This window comes from Scyliorhinus torazame, chromosome 6 (genome assembly GCF_047496885.1).
Source record: "Scyliorhinus torazame isolate Kashiwa2021f chromosome 6, sScyTor2.1, whole genome shotgun sequence".
Classification (NCBI taxonomy): domain Eukaryota; kingdom Metazoa; phylum Chordata; class Chondrichthyes; order Carcharhiniformes; family Scyliorhinidae; genus Scyliorhinus; species Scyliorhinus torazame.
The window spans coordinates 314,331,348-314,348,238 of NC_092712.1; the positions used below are offsets into that span (position 1 = coordinate 314,331,348).

The window sequence follows — 16,891 nt, forward strand, 5'->3', positions numbered from 1 at the left end:
AGCCCAGTCTCTGCAGGCCATGGCCCAGTCTCTGCAGGCCATGGCCCAGTCTCAGCAGGCCATCGCTGAGGGCATCGGCGCCAGTGGCCATGTGCGAGCTGGCGTCGCACTGTCGCAGACAGGGTTCGACAACCCCCTGGGCTCCATGGCTGCAAACCTGCAGACCCCTGTCGATACCAGCACGGGCCTCCAGGACTGGCAGCGCCAGATGTCGGGGGCGCGTCGGATGGCCAGTCCGTTCGCATCCCCCACCCATGTAGAGGCCTGGGGGCCATCGGGCACCCCGAGGGAGGAGGAGGTGGTGTGGTCCATCCCGGCTCCCTCTGTAGGGGAGGTCCCGGTACACCGCGACACCTCGGACTCCCCCCCTTCCGTCCCAGGTGCATCGGGTGGGCAACGGGCAGGACAGGCTGGCAGCTCGCCATCCCAGTCGCCCGGGCCGCAGCCTGGCCCATCTAGGCCAGGACGCCCCAGGAAACGGCCGCCAAAGGGATCCAGTGTCAGAGGGCAGGAATCACAGGAGTCCACCTCCAGTTCTGCTGTACCGTCTGGGGAACCACGTAGACGTAGTCAAAGGGCCCGTAAGGCCAAACAATTAGACACTGAGTAAGTTGGCACGGGTGCAGGGCACAGATGAGTTTTAGGCGCTAGGGCACGTGCATGAACTCCTTTGGTTATTAAAGTCAATGTTACACCTACCGAAGCTGCCTTTGTGCTCTGTCCAAAGTGTGCGGGGGTGTCATGTACGTTGAGCGCAAGTGTGTGTGTGAGGGGTGGTCTTACCTCAGCCCCAGGTGAGTCTGCCCCCTTCCCCCTGGGCCGCCATCAACATCCCCCGGGCAGAGGACGGGACCGTGCGCTGCAGTGTCACAGCCGCATGCAGGGATGGTCCGGGTGGATGGTGGTACTGTGGCCATGGGTCAGACATAGTCCAACGATGTAGAGCCAGGAGCTCATCGGAGGCGGGTTGTCATCATTCTCCATGGCCTGCGATAGACACGCGTCCACCCGCAACTGGGTGAGCCCGGCCCGTTGTGCCGCCGGTGGATCGGCAATTGGGAGTGGGGGGGTGGTGTGCATGCGGGTGGGGTGTGTGGGGTTGGGGAGGGGGGTGAGGGTGCTGGGTGGGTGGATGGGTGGGGGGTGTGGGTGGTCGGCTGTTGTCATGGTGTGCGGTCTGTGGCCATACTACCCGATTCCCACGCCCATCTAGTCAGTGAAGCGGGCGTCTATCAGTCTGTCCCGTGCCCGCTGGGCCAGCCGGTAACGGTGGACAGCCACCCGTCTGTGTCTACCCCGTCTGCCCTGACCATTGCCCCCATCCCCCTCATCTGGGGAGGACTGCGCCTCTTCCTGCTGCTCCTCCACTCCGCCCTCCTCTGCCTGCGGCACATCGCCCCTCTGCTGGGCTATGTTGTGCAGGACGCAGCACACCACAATGATGCGGCCGACCCTATCTGACCGATACTGGAGGGCGCCCCCAGAGAGGTCCAGGCACCTGAAACGCATCTTCAGCACGCCAAAGCACCTCTCGATCACTCCCCTTGTCGCTACATGGGCATCATTGTAGCGGTTCTCCGCCTCATTGCGTGGCCTCCGTATAGGCGTCATCAGCCACGATCGCAATGGGTAGCCCCTGTCGCCCAGCAACCAGCCCCTCAGCCGGGGATGGCGTCCCTCGTACATGCCGGGGATGTATGACCGCGACAACACGAATGAGTCGTGTACACTGCCTGGGTAACGGGCGCAGACGTGCAGGATCATCATGCGGTGGTCGCAGACCACCTGTACGTTCATCGAATAGGTCCCCTTCCTATTAGTGAACACGGCCCTGTTATCTGCAGGTGGCCGCACGGCGACGTGCATCCCATCGATCGCGCCCTGGACCATGGGGAACCCGGCAATGGCAGAGAAGCCCACGGCCCGGGCATCTTGGCTGGCCCGGTCCACGGGGAAGCGGATGTAGCGGTGCGCCATGGCATAAAGGGCATCTGTCACTGCCCGGATGCACCGATGCACCGATGTCTGCGATATGCCGGACAGGTCCCCACTCGGTGCCTGGAATGACCCCGTTGCATAAAAGTTCAGGGCCACCGTAACCTTGACGGACACGGGGAGAGGGTGTCCCCCGCCAGTGCCACGCGGTGACAGGTGTGCCAGCAGGTGGCAGATGTGTGCCACGGTTTCCCGGCTCATCCGGAGTCTCCTCCTGCATTCCCGGTCCGTGAGGTCCTGGTATGACTGCCGGGGCCGGTACACACGGGGCGCCCTCGGGTGCCTCCGTTGCCGTGGGGCCGCGACGTCCTCCTCCCCCTCCTCGTCCTGTCGGTCAGGTGTCCCTCCAGCCTGGGCGGCTGCCGCCTGCCCCTCTGCGGCAGCCTGCGCCGCCTCTCTGGCACGCTCCTCCTCCTCCTCCTCATCCAGGGCAACATAGACATGAGCGGCTGCCACCACGGCGGCCAACATCGCTGGATGATCTGAAAACATGACGACCTGGTGGGGGGGAGGGGAACGACGACATGTCATCATTGCCCATATCCCCTCCTCCCCCCAGCCAGGTGGCATGGACCGCATGGGTCCAACTGTTGGAGGCTGGCACCTGGCCAGGTGGACCAACTCATTTGCCCTCCCATCACCCACCCCGGCACGGACCCCCCCCCCCCCCCCCCAACCTCCACCCCGGCACGGACCCCCTTCCCAACCTCCACCCCGGCACGGACCCCCTCCACAACCCCCAACCTCCACCCCGGCACGGACCCCCTCCCCAACCTCCACCCCGGCACGGACCCCCTCCACAACCCCCAACCTCCACCCCGGCACGGACCCCCTCCCCAACCCCCAACCTCCACCCCGGCACGGACCCCCTCCCCAACCCCCAACCTCCACCCCAGCACGGACCCCCCCCCAACCTCCACCCCGGCACGGAACCCCCCCCAACCTCCACCCCGGCACGGAACCCCTCCCCAACCCCCAACCTCCACCCCAGCACGGACCCCCCCCCCCCCAATCTCCACTCCGGCACGGACCCCCTCCACAACCCCCAACCTCCACCCCAGCACGGACCCCCCCCCAACCTCCACCCCGGCACGGACCCCCTCCCCAACCCCCAACCTCCACCCCGGCACGGACCCCCTCCCCAACCCCCAACCTCCACCCCAGCACGGACCCCCCCCCAACCTCCACCCCGGCACGGAACCCCTCCCCAACCCCCAACCTCCACCCCGGCACGGACCCCCTCCCCAACCTCCACCCCGGCACGGACCCCCTCCACAACCCCCAACCTCCACCCCGGCACGGACCCCCTCCCCAACCTCCACCCCGGCACGGACCACCTCCACAACCCCCAACCTCCACCCCGGCACGGACCCCCTCCCCAACCCCCAACCTCCACCCCGGCACGGACCCCCTCCCCAACCTCCACCCCGGCACGGACCCCCTCCACAACCCCCAACCTCCACCCCGGCACGGACCCCCTCCCCAACCCCCAACCTCCACCCCGGCACGGACCCCCTCCCCAACCCCCAACCTCCACCCCAGCACGGACCCCCCCCCAACCTCCACCCCGGCACGGAACCCCTCCCCAACCCCCAACCTCCACCCCAGCACGGACCCCCCCCCCCCCCCAATCTCCACTCCGGCACGGACCCCCTCCACAACCCCCAACCTCCACCCCGGCACGGACCCCCTCCCGGCACTCCCCCGGAGCCCAGCCTACTCTAACCACCCCCGCCCCCCCCCCGCCGCACACACACACAAGCCGAGACACACCTCTCCTCAGGCAATCAGTCTGCGGCCACGCCATTTCCTGCCCAGAGCCAACCCCCCAGGCCGTCACTCACCTCCTCGCTGGTCGGCGTGAGCCTGGAGCACCGGGTCACGCCGATGAAAAGGAGGTTTGATTGACGTCGACGTGAACGGTCATCACGTCGACGGGACTTCGGCCCATCCGGAAGGGAGAATATCGGCAGGCCGAAAATCGGCTGCCTTGCGCAGACCCGTGACATTCTCCGCGGCAGCGGCGCCATTAACGCCCCGCCGACTTTTCTCCCTTCGGAGACTTCGGCGGGGGCGGGGGCGGGATTCACGGCGGCCAACGGCCATTCTCCGACCCGGCGGGGGGTCGGAGAATGACGCCCCTTGTCACAAATTCACATCTAGTTTGCAATTTTAACATCTGAATGTGCAACATAATGAACATCAATAACACATTGACCGCACACGAGTGACCCGTCCTGTTATAGGTGGAAAGACAGCAGTAGCAACACGAACTGCCTCCTTTGCAGTTGTCGACCCTGCAGGTGTGTGAGGACCCAGCTCGGAATCAGAGTTACAACTGAGTCCAGAAGGAGAAGCAGGAGCGCAGCCACACACAGAACTGGGCCCAGAGCCAGAACTGGGCCCAGAGCCTGAACTGGGCCCAGAGCCTGAACTGGGCCCAGAGCCAGAACTTGGCCCAGAGCCTGAACTAGGCCCAGAGCCTGAACTGGGCCCAGAGTCTGAACTGGGCCCAGAGCCTGAACTGGGCCCAGAGTCTGAACTGGGCCCAGAGTCTGAACTGGGCCCAGAGCCAGAACTGGGCCCAGAGCCTGAACTGGGCCCAGAGCCTGAACTGGGCCCAGAGTCTGAACTGGGCCCAGAGCCTGAACTGGAACCAGAAGGAACCAGAAGGAAGACCCGTCACAAAATCAAAACCAAAAATGGTCCAAGCACTAGAATCAGAATCTGAGCCAGAAAACCAAATCCAGCCCCAGCAGCAGACCATCTCCAGCCCTAACATCAGACCATCTCCAGGCCCGGACAGCACGGTAGCACAGTGGCTAGCACAGTTGCTTCACAGCTGCAGGGTCACGGTTCGATTCCCGGCTTGGGTCACTGTCTGTGCGGAGTCTGCACGTTCTCCCCGTGTCTGTGTGGGGTTCCGGTTTCCTCCCACAGTCCAAAGATGTGCAGGTTGGGTGGATTGAAATTGCTAAATTGCCCTTAGTGTCCAAAAAAGTTAGGTGGGGTTGCTGGGTTACGGGGATAGGTTGGAAGTGTGGGCTCAAATGAGGTGCTCTTTCCAAGGGCCGGTGCAGACTCGATGGGCCGAATGCTCTCCTTCTGTACTGTAAATTCTAAATTCTATGATCTTCAGCCCCGATCATAGACCATCTCCAGCCCCAACGTCAGACCACCTCCAGGCCCAGTCCCAGCAGGGAGGGGGTGCCCATTTGCATGTCCTGATTTGCTTTCCGTACAGTGCCCCCAACGAGAACGCAAACCACACGCAATTCAGTAAGTGCAGTGAGATCATAGGCTTGAGTGATTGGAATGCACTTAGTGCACTTACAGCTCTTTGCTGTGGCCAATATTTACAAACATTGGAGTTTCACCACTTAGGACACTGAGGCGTGAAAGGATATGAATTGATCAAAGCTGCAAATAGTTTTTACAAGCCGTCAATCACAGACCACTACTCAAAAGCCATGAATGACCTGTAGGTGGTGGATCTGTGGTAACCAGATGCAGGCACAGCTACTGTCCTTTAAGGAACAGACACGTGGAACTGCAAGGTAAGTGTTACAGCTATAATGCTTCCCACTGCTGCTGTCTGGGCCGTTCTCTACTTACAGACAGGGATCCCTTTTCTGGGGGTGGTTTGTGTGGGAGAGGGTCTATGGAGGGGTTCCTTTAGGCAGAGGGTTCCTGAGAGGAAGTCCCCCTATTACAGGGGTCCCTTGGGGGTCTCCCTAACACAGAGGGGCCTGGGGGTGGGGGTGGGGGGGATAATGGGTCAGGACACCCTCATACTTCGGGGGGGACCTGTACCCAGGCAATCCGGGGGTGGAGGCTGCTGTGCGGTGCGAGGGAGGGGGTGTCGATGTGCGGTTCCGTGAGGGGCGGGGTTGGGCCTTGGATGGGGTTGGATGGTCTGTAGCATCGTGGCCCTGGTGTGGTTGCCACCTTGGCCCAGCGCACCAAGGCCACAATTGTAGAGACCACAAGTGAACCACGCCCACGGGATTCCCGGCCGCGTGGGGAGGGGGGGGGGGAGGGAGGGGGAATCACGGGAGGCCAGAGCATATGGCACTATTATGACCCATCCTCATTTATTTCCATGCTCCTGCTGGCATGCGGTGTGGAACCCGTTTACGCCGCCAGCAAAGGGGTTGGAGCATGGCATTCGGCGCAGATCCCAATTTCGCCCGATGCCCGATTCTGCATCCCATCGGGGAATGCGTTCCGGACCTCCCGGAATGAGAATCCAGTCGTCGGTCTCCCAAACGGAGAATCCTGCCCATTGTTGTGAGATCAAGTTTCACCCCAGGATTTAAGCACAAATACCCAGGCTGACACTCCACTGCAGGACTGAGGGAGTGCTGGACGGTCAGACATATGTCTCTCAGATGAGATGTTAAAGCAAGACCACTCTCTCAGTTGGCCATAAAATATTCCGTGACACTAGTTGGCAGAAGAGTCCTGGCCAATATTTATTCCTCCGTCAATATTGCAAAAACAGATTAACTGGTCATTATCACTGTGTGGGAGCTTGTGGTGTGCAAATTGGCTGCTGTGTTTCCGACATTGCAACAGAACTAAACTTTGAAAGTACTTCATTGGCTGTGGAATTTGGGGTGTCCAGTGAAAGGCGCTGTACTCTTGTTTTCCCTTTGTGACGAGCCAGCTCTATGAAGCTGATTGTGACAATAAGGATTTTAAACCAGTACTGCTGCCCAATCAATTCAGATTCTTATCCAATATTTCACATTTTTTAAAAAAAGTGCTGATTGGATATTGGAAAATTCATAAAGAGCTGAAGTGGCAGTTAAATCACTTTTTTTTTTAAACGCGGCGCAGTTTATATATCCACCGTTCTGTATATACAATCTGGTAGCAAACAGTAAATGTTGCAGATTCTGCATTTCAAAAATAAATAAAACAGGTGGCGGGTGGCGGGGGGTGGGGTGGGGGGGGGGTGGTAGACTTGATTGCATTTGGCGTTCCCTGACTCAGAAAGAAATATCAGTATAAAGCGATTGAAAATCAACCAGGGATATTGAAATATTTTACCAATTTGATTTGAACAGAGCAATTTAAAAACATTCACACAGGCCACCAAGTAAAAACTTGCTCGGTTTCCGGCTGCATACGATCTGGCACTGACAGCAAATATTACTTTGATTTTTAGGCTGGATGCAATTCCAGTTTTTACGTGATATTAGGAGGAGGAGGAGGCCATTCGATTGTTCAGACCTGCTCCACCGTTCGATAAGATCATGGCGGATGTGACTGTGGCCTTGACTCCATTTTCCTGCCATTCTCCATAACCCTGAACTCTCTTGTCAAGCAAGTATGGCGATCAAAACTGTACACAGCACTCCAGGGTGGTCTCACTAGCACACCGTACAGTTGTAACAAACCTTCCCTATTTTTATACCGAAGTGGCCGTGCCGTCGTGAACGTCGTCGAGGTTCACGACAGCGCGGAACGGCCCCGGTCCCGACCGATTCAGGCCCTGACAATGGGCCAGGATCGGGGCCGCGTCATCTACCCGCGCCAGGCCTTGTCGCCCCGCGTAAAAGCGGCGCCGCATAGATGACACGGCCGGCGCCGCATAACGGGCATCATCCGCGCATGCGTGGTTGCCATCCTGTCCAAATCCGCCCCGCAAGAAGATGGGGACGGATCTTGCGGGGCCGCGGAAGGAAGGAGGTCCTCCTTCAGAGAGGACGGCCCGACGAACGGTGGGCACCGATCGCGGGCCACCCCACATTCCAGGTAAAGCCTGGTGCAGGATCCCCCCTTGACCCCCACAGGCCGCCCCCCCAGCGTTCACGCACCGCTCACGACTGCAGCGACCAGGTGTGGATGACGCCGGGGGGAACCCGCCGTTTTGGCCTGGCCGCTCGGCCCATCCGGGCCTCAGAATAGCGGGGGTGCCGGAGAATCGCCATTTTCGGTGTCTCCGGCGATTCTCCGGCCTGCGGCCCGTGAAACGCGACCGGGCCGTTCCCGCCGCTTGGGAGAATCGCGGGAGGGCGTCGGACCGGCGTCCCCGGAAATTTTGGCGGCCCAGGCGATTCTCCCAACCGGCGTGGGAGTGGAGAATCGCGCCCCTTGTATCCTCCTCACAACTCAGCAGGGAAGTCAGGACCCTCGGTTTGCTGATTCATTAAAGCATGAAATAATACTTTAGAAGAGGTATTCTTTTTTTAAAAATGTACTGATTTACTGGATGTGGGCATCACTGGCTAGATCAGCATTTATTGCCCGTCCCTAGTTGCTCTTGAGGAGGTGATGGTGAGCTGCCTTCTTATAGGGGCCTGTTTAACACAGTGGGCTAAACAGCTGGCTTGTAATACAGAACAATGCCAGCAGCGCGGGGTTCAATTCCCGTACCAGCCTCCCCGAACAGGGGCCGGAATGTGGCGACTAGGGGCTTTTCACAGTAATTTCATTGAAGCGTACTTGTGACAATAAGCGATTATTATTATTATTATTTTATTAAACAGCTGCAGTCCCGAAGGTGTAGATACACCCACAGTGCAGTTAGGGAGGGAATTCCAGGATTTTAAACCAGCAACAAATGAAGGAACGGCGATATATTTCCAAATCAGGATGGTGAGTGACTTGGAGGGTAACTTCCAGGTGGTGGGGTTCCCAAGTATCTGCTTCCCTTGTCCTTCTAGATGGTAGTGGCTGTGGGTTTGGAAGGTGCTACCTTGGTGCGTTCCGGTAATACATCTTGTAGATAGTACACACGGCTGCCACTATTCCTCGGTGGTGGCGAGATTGGATGTTTGTGGAAGAGGTAGCAACCAGGCAGGCTGCTTTGTCCTGGATGGTGTCGAGTTTCTGGAGTGTTGTTGGAGCTTCACTCATCCAGGCAAGTGGAGAGTATTCCATCAAACTCCTGACTTGTGCCTTGTCGATGGTGGGCAGGCTTTGGGGGGGCCAAGAGATGTGTAGAGGCTGGGCCTATACTCATTGGAATTTAGAAAAATGAGAGGCGACCTAATTGAAACTTATACTCGCCGCAGGATTCCTAGCCTTTGACCTGCTCTGGTAACCACAGTGTTAATACGGCTGATCCTGTTCAGGTTCTGCTCAATGGTAACCCCCCAGGATGTTGATTGTGGGAGATTCAGTGATGGTATTGCCATTGAATGTCATGGGGTGATGGTTTGATTCACTCTTATTTGAGATGGTTATTGTCTGGCGCTTATATGGTGCAAATGTTACTTGCCAATTATCTGGATATTGTCCAGGTCTTGCTGCATTTGGACATGGACTGCTTCATTATCCGAGGAGTCACGAATGGTGCTGAACATTGTGCAGTCATCAGCGAACATCTCCACTTCTGACCTTATGATGGAAGTGAGGTCATTGATGAAGCAGCTGAAGACGATTGGGCCGAGGACACTACCCCGAGGAACTCCTGCAGTGATATCCAGGATCTGAGATTATCATAGATTATCATAGAATTTACAGTTCAGCCCATCGAGTCTGCACCGGCTCTTGGAAAGAGCACCCTACCCAAGATCAACACCTTCACCCTATCCCCATAACCCAGTAACCCCACCCAACACTAAGGGCAATTTTGGACACTAAGGGTAATTTATCATGGCCGATCCACCTAACCTGCACATCTTTGGACTGTGGGAGGAAACCGGAGCACCCGGAGGAAACCCATGCACACACAGGGAGGATGTGAAGACTCCGCACAGATAGTGACCCAAGCCGGAATCAAACCTGGGACCCTGGCGCTGTGAAGCAATTGTGCTATCCACAATGCTACCATGCTGACTTCAAACCACCACAGCATTCTTCCTTTGTGCCACGTATGACTCGAACCAGTGGAGAGATTTCCTCCTGATTCCCATTGGCTCCAGTTTAGCGAGGGTTCTTTGATGCCATATTCGGTCAAATGGTGTCTTGATGTCAAGGGCAGTCACTCTCACCTCACCTCTGGCATTCAGCTCTTTTGTCCGTATTTGGACCAAGGCTGCAATGAGGTCAGGAGCTGAGTGACCCTGGGCGGAACTCAAACTGAGCAGATTATTGCTGAGTAAGAGCTGCTCGATAGTGCTGTTTGAGTCTTCAGTACTATTGCCAGAATATTGCAGTATCCAGTGCCTTCTTCCACTTCTTGGCATCACGTGAAGTGAGGCACATTGGCTGAAGACTGACATCTGTGATATTGGGGACGTCTTGAGGAGACCGAGATGAATCATCCATTCGACACTTCTCTCTGAAGATTGTTGCGAATGCCTCAGCCTTGTCCTTTGCACAGATGCGCTGGACCCCTCCACTATTGTGAAAGGGGATATTTGTGGAGCCTCCTCCTCCAGTGAGTTTAATTGTCCACCACCAATCATGGCTGGATGTGGCAGGACTGCAGAGCTTAGACTCGATTTGTTGGTTGTGGGATCACTTAGTTCTGTCTATCACTTGCTGCTTATGATGTTTGACACTCCAGTAGCCCTGTATTGTAGCTTCACATGCTGCTGGCATGCATTCCTACACTCTTCATTGAACCAGGATTGACGCTCTAGCTCGATCATAGTGGTAGAGTGGGGAATATGCCAGGCCATGGGGTTACATATTGAGGTTGAGTACAATTCTGCCGCTGCTGATGGCCCACAGCGCCTCATGGATGACCAGTCTTGAGTTGCTAGATCTGTTAGAAACCTATCCCATTTAGCAAGGTGGTAGTGCCACGCAACACGATGCAGGGTATCCTCAATGTACCTCCACAAGGACAGTGCGGTGGTCACTTCTCCAGATACTGTCATGGACAGATGCATCTGCGACAGGCAGGTTGGTGAGGATGAAGTTAAGTGTATTTTTCCCACTTATTGGTTCCTATAAATGACAACAGTAACTGCTGTACGAGGCTCTGTGGCAAATTAAACAATCAGTAATATTTGTGTAATGAGAGCGATTGGTTCTGGCTTTCTTAACCCATTCACCAGTCGATTAACATTCCTGAGGAACTATCATTACAACAGTTACATGTTCCACTCCGTTATATAAATTGCATTCAAATGTAAGTGCATTAATCTGAATCCTGTGAGCATTCTATTAATTTGATGCGACAGCATTCTGTGCAGGTAAAGGGATTAACAACCATGTCCTTTTATTTTCCATCTCCTAATATTTTTATTTATTTATTTTTATTTTTCCAATTAACGGGCAATTTAACGTGACCAATCCACCTACCCTGCACATCTTTTGGGTTACGGAGTGAGACCCACGCAGACACGGGGAGAATGTGCAAACTCCACACGGACAGTGACCCAGGGCCAGGATTCGAACCTGGGTCCTCGGTGCCGTGAGGCAGCAGTGCTAACCACTGTGCCACCATGCTGCCCCTCTAATATTTTTAGAATTAATAAACAGAAATGTTTTTTTGAAACTGGGCATGAGTTTTATCCTGGGTTGTTGGTAGTTGGTGTGGGTCCTATGTTGACTATTTTGTTTACGACTTTTAATATTAAGTAAAGAAAAATGTTGAAGCAGGTATGAAAGAGAGAACAGCTCAAACAAGGATCTGAAAGACAGCGTTACAGATAGTGGAGTGTTCCCTCTGTACAGCTCATAAGGCGTGCGGCACGATGGCGGCGTGGTTAGCACTGAAGCTCCAGGGACCCGGGTTCGATTCCGGCCTCGGATGACTGTTTGTGTGGAGTTTGCGCTTCCTCCCGTGTCTGCGTGGGTTTCCTCCGTGTGCTCCGGTTTCCTCCCACAATCCAAAGATATGCAGGTTGGTAGATTGGCCATGCTAAATTGACCCTTAGCATCCAACTGGTTAGATGGGTGAAATGCCATCAATTAAGACGGAGAACGCAGAGTGAATTAGCTACTGCTTTAATTGACTTACAACAGAGCTGGCAGCGTGCCCCAGAATGAGGCAGTGAGAGAGGTCACAGCTTATATACCCAGGCCCTTGGGGGAGGAGCCATGGGCAGAGCCAAAACCGTACAACATGTAATATAGTGGCGATACTGTACAACACGTAATACAGTGGCAGCACAATGCAACACAGTGGTTTCACCACATTCACCCCCTGTTTAAAAACAAAGTCCGGCTGGAGTGCAGTGAACAAGTTGCATCAGAGATGGAGTCTGACGGGGGCTTTGATTGTCCGCCGTGACCGCCTCAGTTCCGGCTGTGGTGCGGGTATCGTAGTCGGCTCAAGCGTTGAGGCCTGCGTGTCCGGGAGCAAGGCAGCTTCTGTGTTCCCAGGGGGGTGGGCAGCAACGGGGGAAGGGGGTATAGGGTCGGGTCGAGTAGTAGTGGAGAGGGAGGAATAGAGTCGGGAGCGCCGGTGACAGTCGCTGGGGAACCTGCGGGTGCCAAATCCCGAAGGGAGACTGTGTCCTCCCGCCAGTCATGGTGAGCCACATAGGCGTACTGGGGATTCACATGGAGGAGAAGGACCCTCTCTACCAGAGGATCCGACTTATGAGTCCTCACCTGTTGTCGGAGGAGGACGAGCCCTGGAACCATCAGCCAGGTCGGGAGCGAGACTCCTGAGGTGGACCTTCTGGGAAGGCAAACATCCTCTCGTGGGTGTCACTTTAGTAGCGGTGCAGAGAAGCGACCGGATGGATTGGAGAGCATTGGGAAGGACCTCCTGCCAGCAGGAGACTGGGAGACCTCTAGACTGTAGGGCAAGACGGACGGCCTTCAAGACCATTGCGTTCTCCCTCTCCACCTGTCCATTTCCCCGGGGATTGTAGCTGGTAGTTCTGCTTGAGGCGATGCCCTTGCCAAGCAGGAACTGACGCAGGTCATCACTCATGAAGGAGGATCCCGATCGCTATGGATGTAAGTGGGGAAACCGAACAAGGTGAAGAGGCCGTGCAGGGCCTTGATGACTGTGGCAGAGGTCATGTCTGGGCATGGAAAGGCTAAAGGGAAACGTGAGAAATCGTCAAGGGTGTTGAGGAAGTACACGCTACGGTCAGTGGAGGGGAGGGACCCTTTGAAATCAATGCTGAGGCGTTCAAAGGGGCGTGAGGCCTTTACCAGGCGTGCTCTGTCTGGCCGATAGAAGTGCGGTTTGCACTCTGCGCAGACCTGGCAGTCCCTGGTCATGGTCCTGACCTCCTCGATGAGTAAGGCAGGTTGCGGGCCTTGATCTAATGGAAAAGCCGGGTGACCCCCGGGTGACGGAGGTCATTGTGGAGGGCCCGCACTCTGTCTACTTGTGCGCTGGCACAAGTACTGCGGGAAAGGGCATCTGGGGGCTCATTAAGCTTCCCAGGACGATACTGGATATCATAGTTGTAGGTGGAGAGTTTGATCCTCCACCTCAATATCTTATCGTTCTTGATCTTGCCCCGCTGTGAGTTGTTGAACATGAAGGCAAACAACCGTCGGTCAGTGAGGAGAGTGAATCGCCTGCCGGCCAGGTAATGCCTCCAATGTCTCACAGCTTCTATGATGGCTTGGGCTTCCTTTTCGATGGAGGAGTGTCGAATTTCGGAGCCCTGGAGGGTACGGGAGAAGAAAGCCACGGGCCTTCCTGCCTGGTTGAGTGTAGCGGCCAGAGCAAAGTCCGACGCATCGCTCTCCACCTGGAACGGGATGGACTCGTCCACAGCGTGCATCGCGGCCTTGGCAACATCCACCCTGATGCGGTCGTAGGCCAGGCGAGCCTCAGCCGTCAGGAGAAAAACGGTAGATTTGATGAGTGGGCGGGCCTTGTCCGCATAATTGGGGAACCATTGGGCATAGTACGAAAATAACCCCAGGCATCTCTTCAGGGCCTTCGGACAATGGGGGGGGGGGGGGGGGAGTTGCAGGAGGGGCGTATGCGGTCAGGGTCGGGCCCTAGGACTCCGTTTTCCACGACGTAGCCAAGGATCGGTAGTCAGGTTGTGCGGAAAACACATTTCTCCTTATATGTCAGATTAAGGAGCTGGCAGCGTGGAGGAATTTCTTGAGGTTAGCGTCGTGGTCCTGCTGATCTTGGCCGCAGATGGTGACATTATCTAGATGCGGGAACGTGGCCCGCAGCCCGTACTGGTCAACCATTCGGTCCATCGCTCACTGGAAGACCGAGACCCCATTGGTGACGCTGAAGGGAACCTGGAGAAAGTGTAGAGGCGGCCAGCTGCCTCGAAGGCAGTGTACTGGCGGTCCTCCGGGCAGATAGGGAGCTGGTGGTACGCGGACTTCAGGTCCACAGTGGAGAAGACCCGGTACTGTGCAATCTGATTGACCATGTCAGATATGCGGGGGAGGGGGTACGCATCGTGCTGCGTGTAGATTCTCTGGGCTGTGGGTTAAACGGGAAGGGAGTAGCGCCGTACCGTGTCCGGATGTATGAGGCTATCTGTGCTCCCGGAGTCAAAAAGGCAGGCCGTCTCGTGGCCGCTGATCCAGACCGCCATCATAGAATTTGCGAGGTGACGAGGCCCAGACTGGTCTAGAGTGATGGAGGCGGCCACGGGACGGCGGGCTGGCTTCGGACGGCGGGCGGGCTTTGGACAGCGGACGGGCCAGTCGAGAGTAGCAGAGGCCAGCTGCCGGTCTGGCGAGCCGGGGTTCTGGGAGGCAGCAGTGGACTTCAAAAATGGCGTCGGAGATGCGGCACTGAACTTCAAAAATGGCGTCGAAGATGACGCCCACGAGGGTGCCGCATGGTCGGAGGCCGAGGCACCCATGTTACGGAAGGCCACCTCCAGCGATTCAGCAAGCTGCACCGTTTCCCGGAGGTCAAGTGTCTCCCTCTCTAGCAGGTGCTGGCGAACGCAGTGTGAGTCAACGCCGGCAACATAGGCGCCCCGGATCAGAGGTTCGGTGTGCTTAGTAGCCGACACCGCCTCGCAGTTGCAGACCCCGCCGAGCACCCGCAAAACGTGCAGAAATTCTGCCAGCGACTCTCCAGGGTGCTGACGCCGCGTGGCAAGGAGGTGCCTGGCGAACAGTCCGTTAACCCGCCTCACATACCGTCCTTTCAAGAGAGTAATGGCTTCATCCAACGAGGCCGCGTCCCGGAAGATGAGAAAAATTCGCGGGCTCACCCGGGAGATGAGCACTCGCAGCTTGTGCTCCTCGGTGACGGCGACGGCGGCAGAATTGATGAAGGATTCTAGACAGCGTAGCCAGTGTGCGAAGATGACATCGGCATCGGCTGATTGGGGGTCGACCTGCAGGAGGTCCGGTTTGACGCCCGGATCCATGTTAAACAGCTCTTTAATTTAACGTAAGTCAATTAAATTGATATGCCATCAATTAAGATGGAGAACGCAGAGTGAATTAACTATGGCTTTAATTGACTTACAACAGAGCTGGCAGCGTGCCCCAGAATGAGGCAGTGTGAGAGGTCGGCAGCTTATATACCCAGGCCCTAAGGGGAGGAGCCACGGGCAGAGCCAAAACCGTACAACATGTAATCTAGTGGCGATACTGTACAACACGTAATACTGTGGCAGCACAATACAACACAGTGGCTTCACCACAGTGGGATTACTGAGTTACGGGATAGGGTGGAGATGTGGGCTTAAGTAGGGTGCTCTTTCCAATGGCCGGTGCAGGCTCGATGGACTGAATGGCCTCCTTCTGAACTGTAAATTCTACATGATTCATTTGCAAATTTATTACTGGACAAAAGTTTACAATTCCGTGTCTGACTAAAATAAACTACCTCACTGGTGAAAATCTTTCGAACTTTAAACCAAGGCCCGTCGACTCTCGCAGGCAGATGTAAAAGATCCACCGGGGCACAATTGTGAAGAAATGCAGAAGCGATATCCCCGGGTTCCCGGGTGATGTTTAGCCCTCGGCCAGCATCACTAAAATGACGGATCATCTGGTCATTATCTTACTGTTGTTTGTGTTACGCCTACTGAGCACAGACTGGTGGGGGAACAGCGGTAATATTACTGGACTGGTCAACCAGATGACTGGACTAATTCTCCAGGAACACAGAGCAGGATTCTCAAAAGAAAGTCAGGAAACTTACACCCAGATGAATTCTGGTCCCCCGTTGTCTAAGTCCATAAGAAATAGGGGCAGGAGTAGGCCATTCGGCCCCTCGAGCCCGCTCCACAATTCTGCCAGATCATGGCCGATCTGACTGAGCCCTCAACTCCACATAACCCTCACCTCCCTCGTAGATCACAAATCTGGCTAACTCAGCCGTGAACACGTCCAATGGCCCAGCTTCCTTTGTTCTCTGGGGGGAGAAGATTCCAAATACTAACCACGCTCTGAGAGAAGAAATTACTCCTCATCTCTGTCTGAAATGGAAGACCCCTTATCTTTAAACTGCGCTGGCTGATTCTAGACTCCCCCACGTCTTCATGCGCAGTTTCTAATTGCTCATTGGCCTGGAGGTGGTCTGGATGGCCAATTAAAGGCTCCTCCAGGAAGGGGGGGGGGGCTTCTGCCACTGCCTGAGAGCCGGCAGCTCCTCCAGCGAAAATGGAGGTAGAACTAAGCGAACCTTGACAATGGAAGAAAAGGGTGGGGGCAGCAAACGTAACAGGGCACGTTGGCTCCATAGATTAGATTTTATAACAACTCCAATGCAAGTTAATAGCGTGCACAAGATTGATCCCAGGCTGATCGGGAAAACTGTGAAAATTTTCATCCAGAATACACAGGACCTTTGACAAGCTCTTTAAGGGGCTTAATGGGCTACTAATTGGTAGAGACAGCATTTTCTTTAAATTCGTTCATGGGACGTGGGCCTCGCAGGCTGTGCCAGCATTTATTGCCCATCCATAATTGCCCTTGAGAGTCAACCACATTGCTGTGGGTCTGGAGTCACGTGTGCCAAAACCAGACCAGCTGAGGATGGCAGATTTCTTTCCCTAAAGGACATTAGTGAACAAGATGTGTTTTTACGACAATCGACAATAGTTTCATAGTCATCATTAGACTTTTATTTCCA

At 55.8% G+C, this 16,891-nt stretch overlaps 1 protein-coding gene across 1 annotated transcript in view; it reads right to left on the bottom strand.

Moving 5' to 3' along the window:
* The window catches only part of nek11 (NIMA-related kinase 11), a 476,774-nt gene that overhangs the window by 250,292 nt on the left and 209,591 nt on the right, over window positions 1-16,891 (bottom strand). The window lies entirely within an intron of this gene.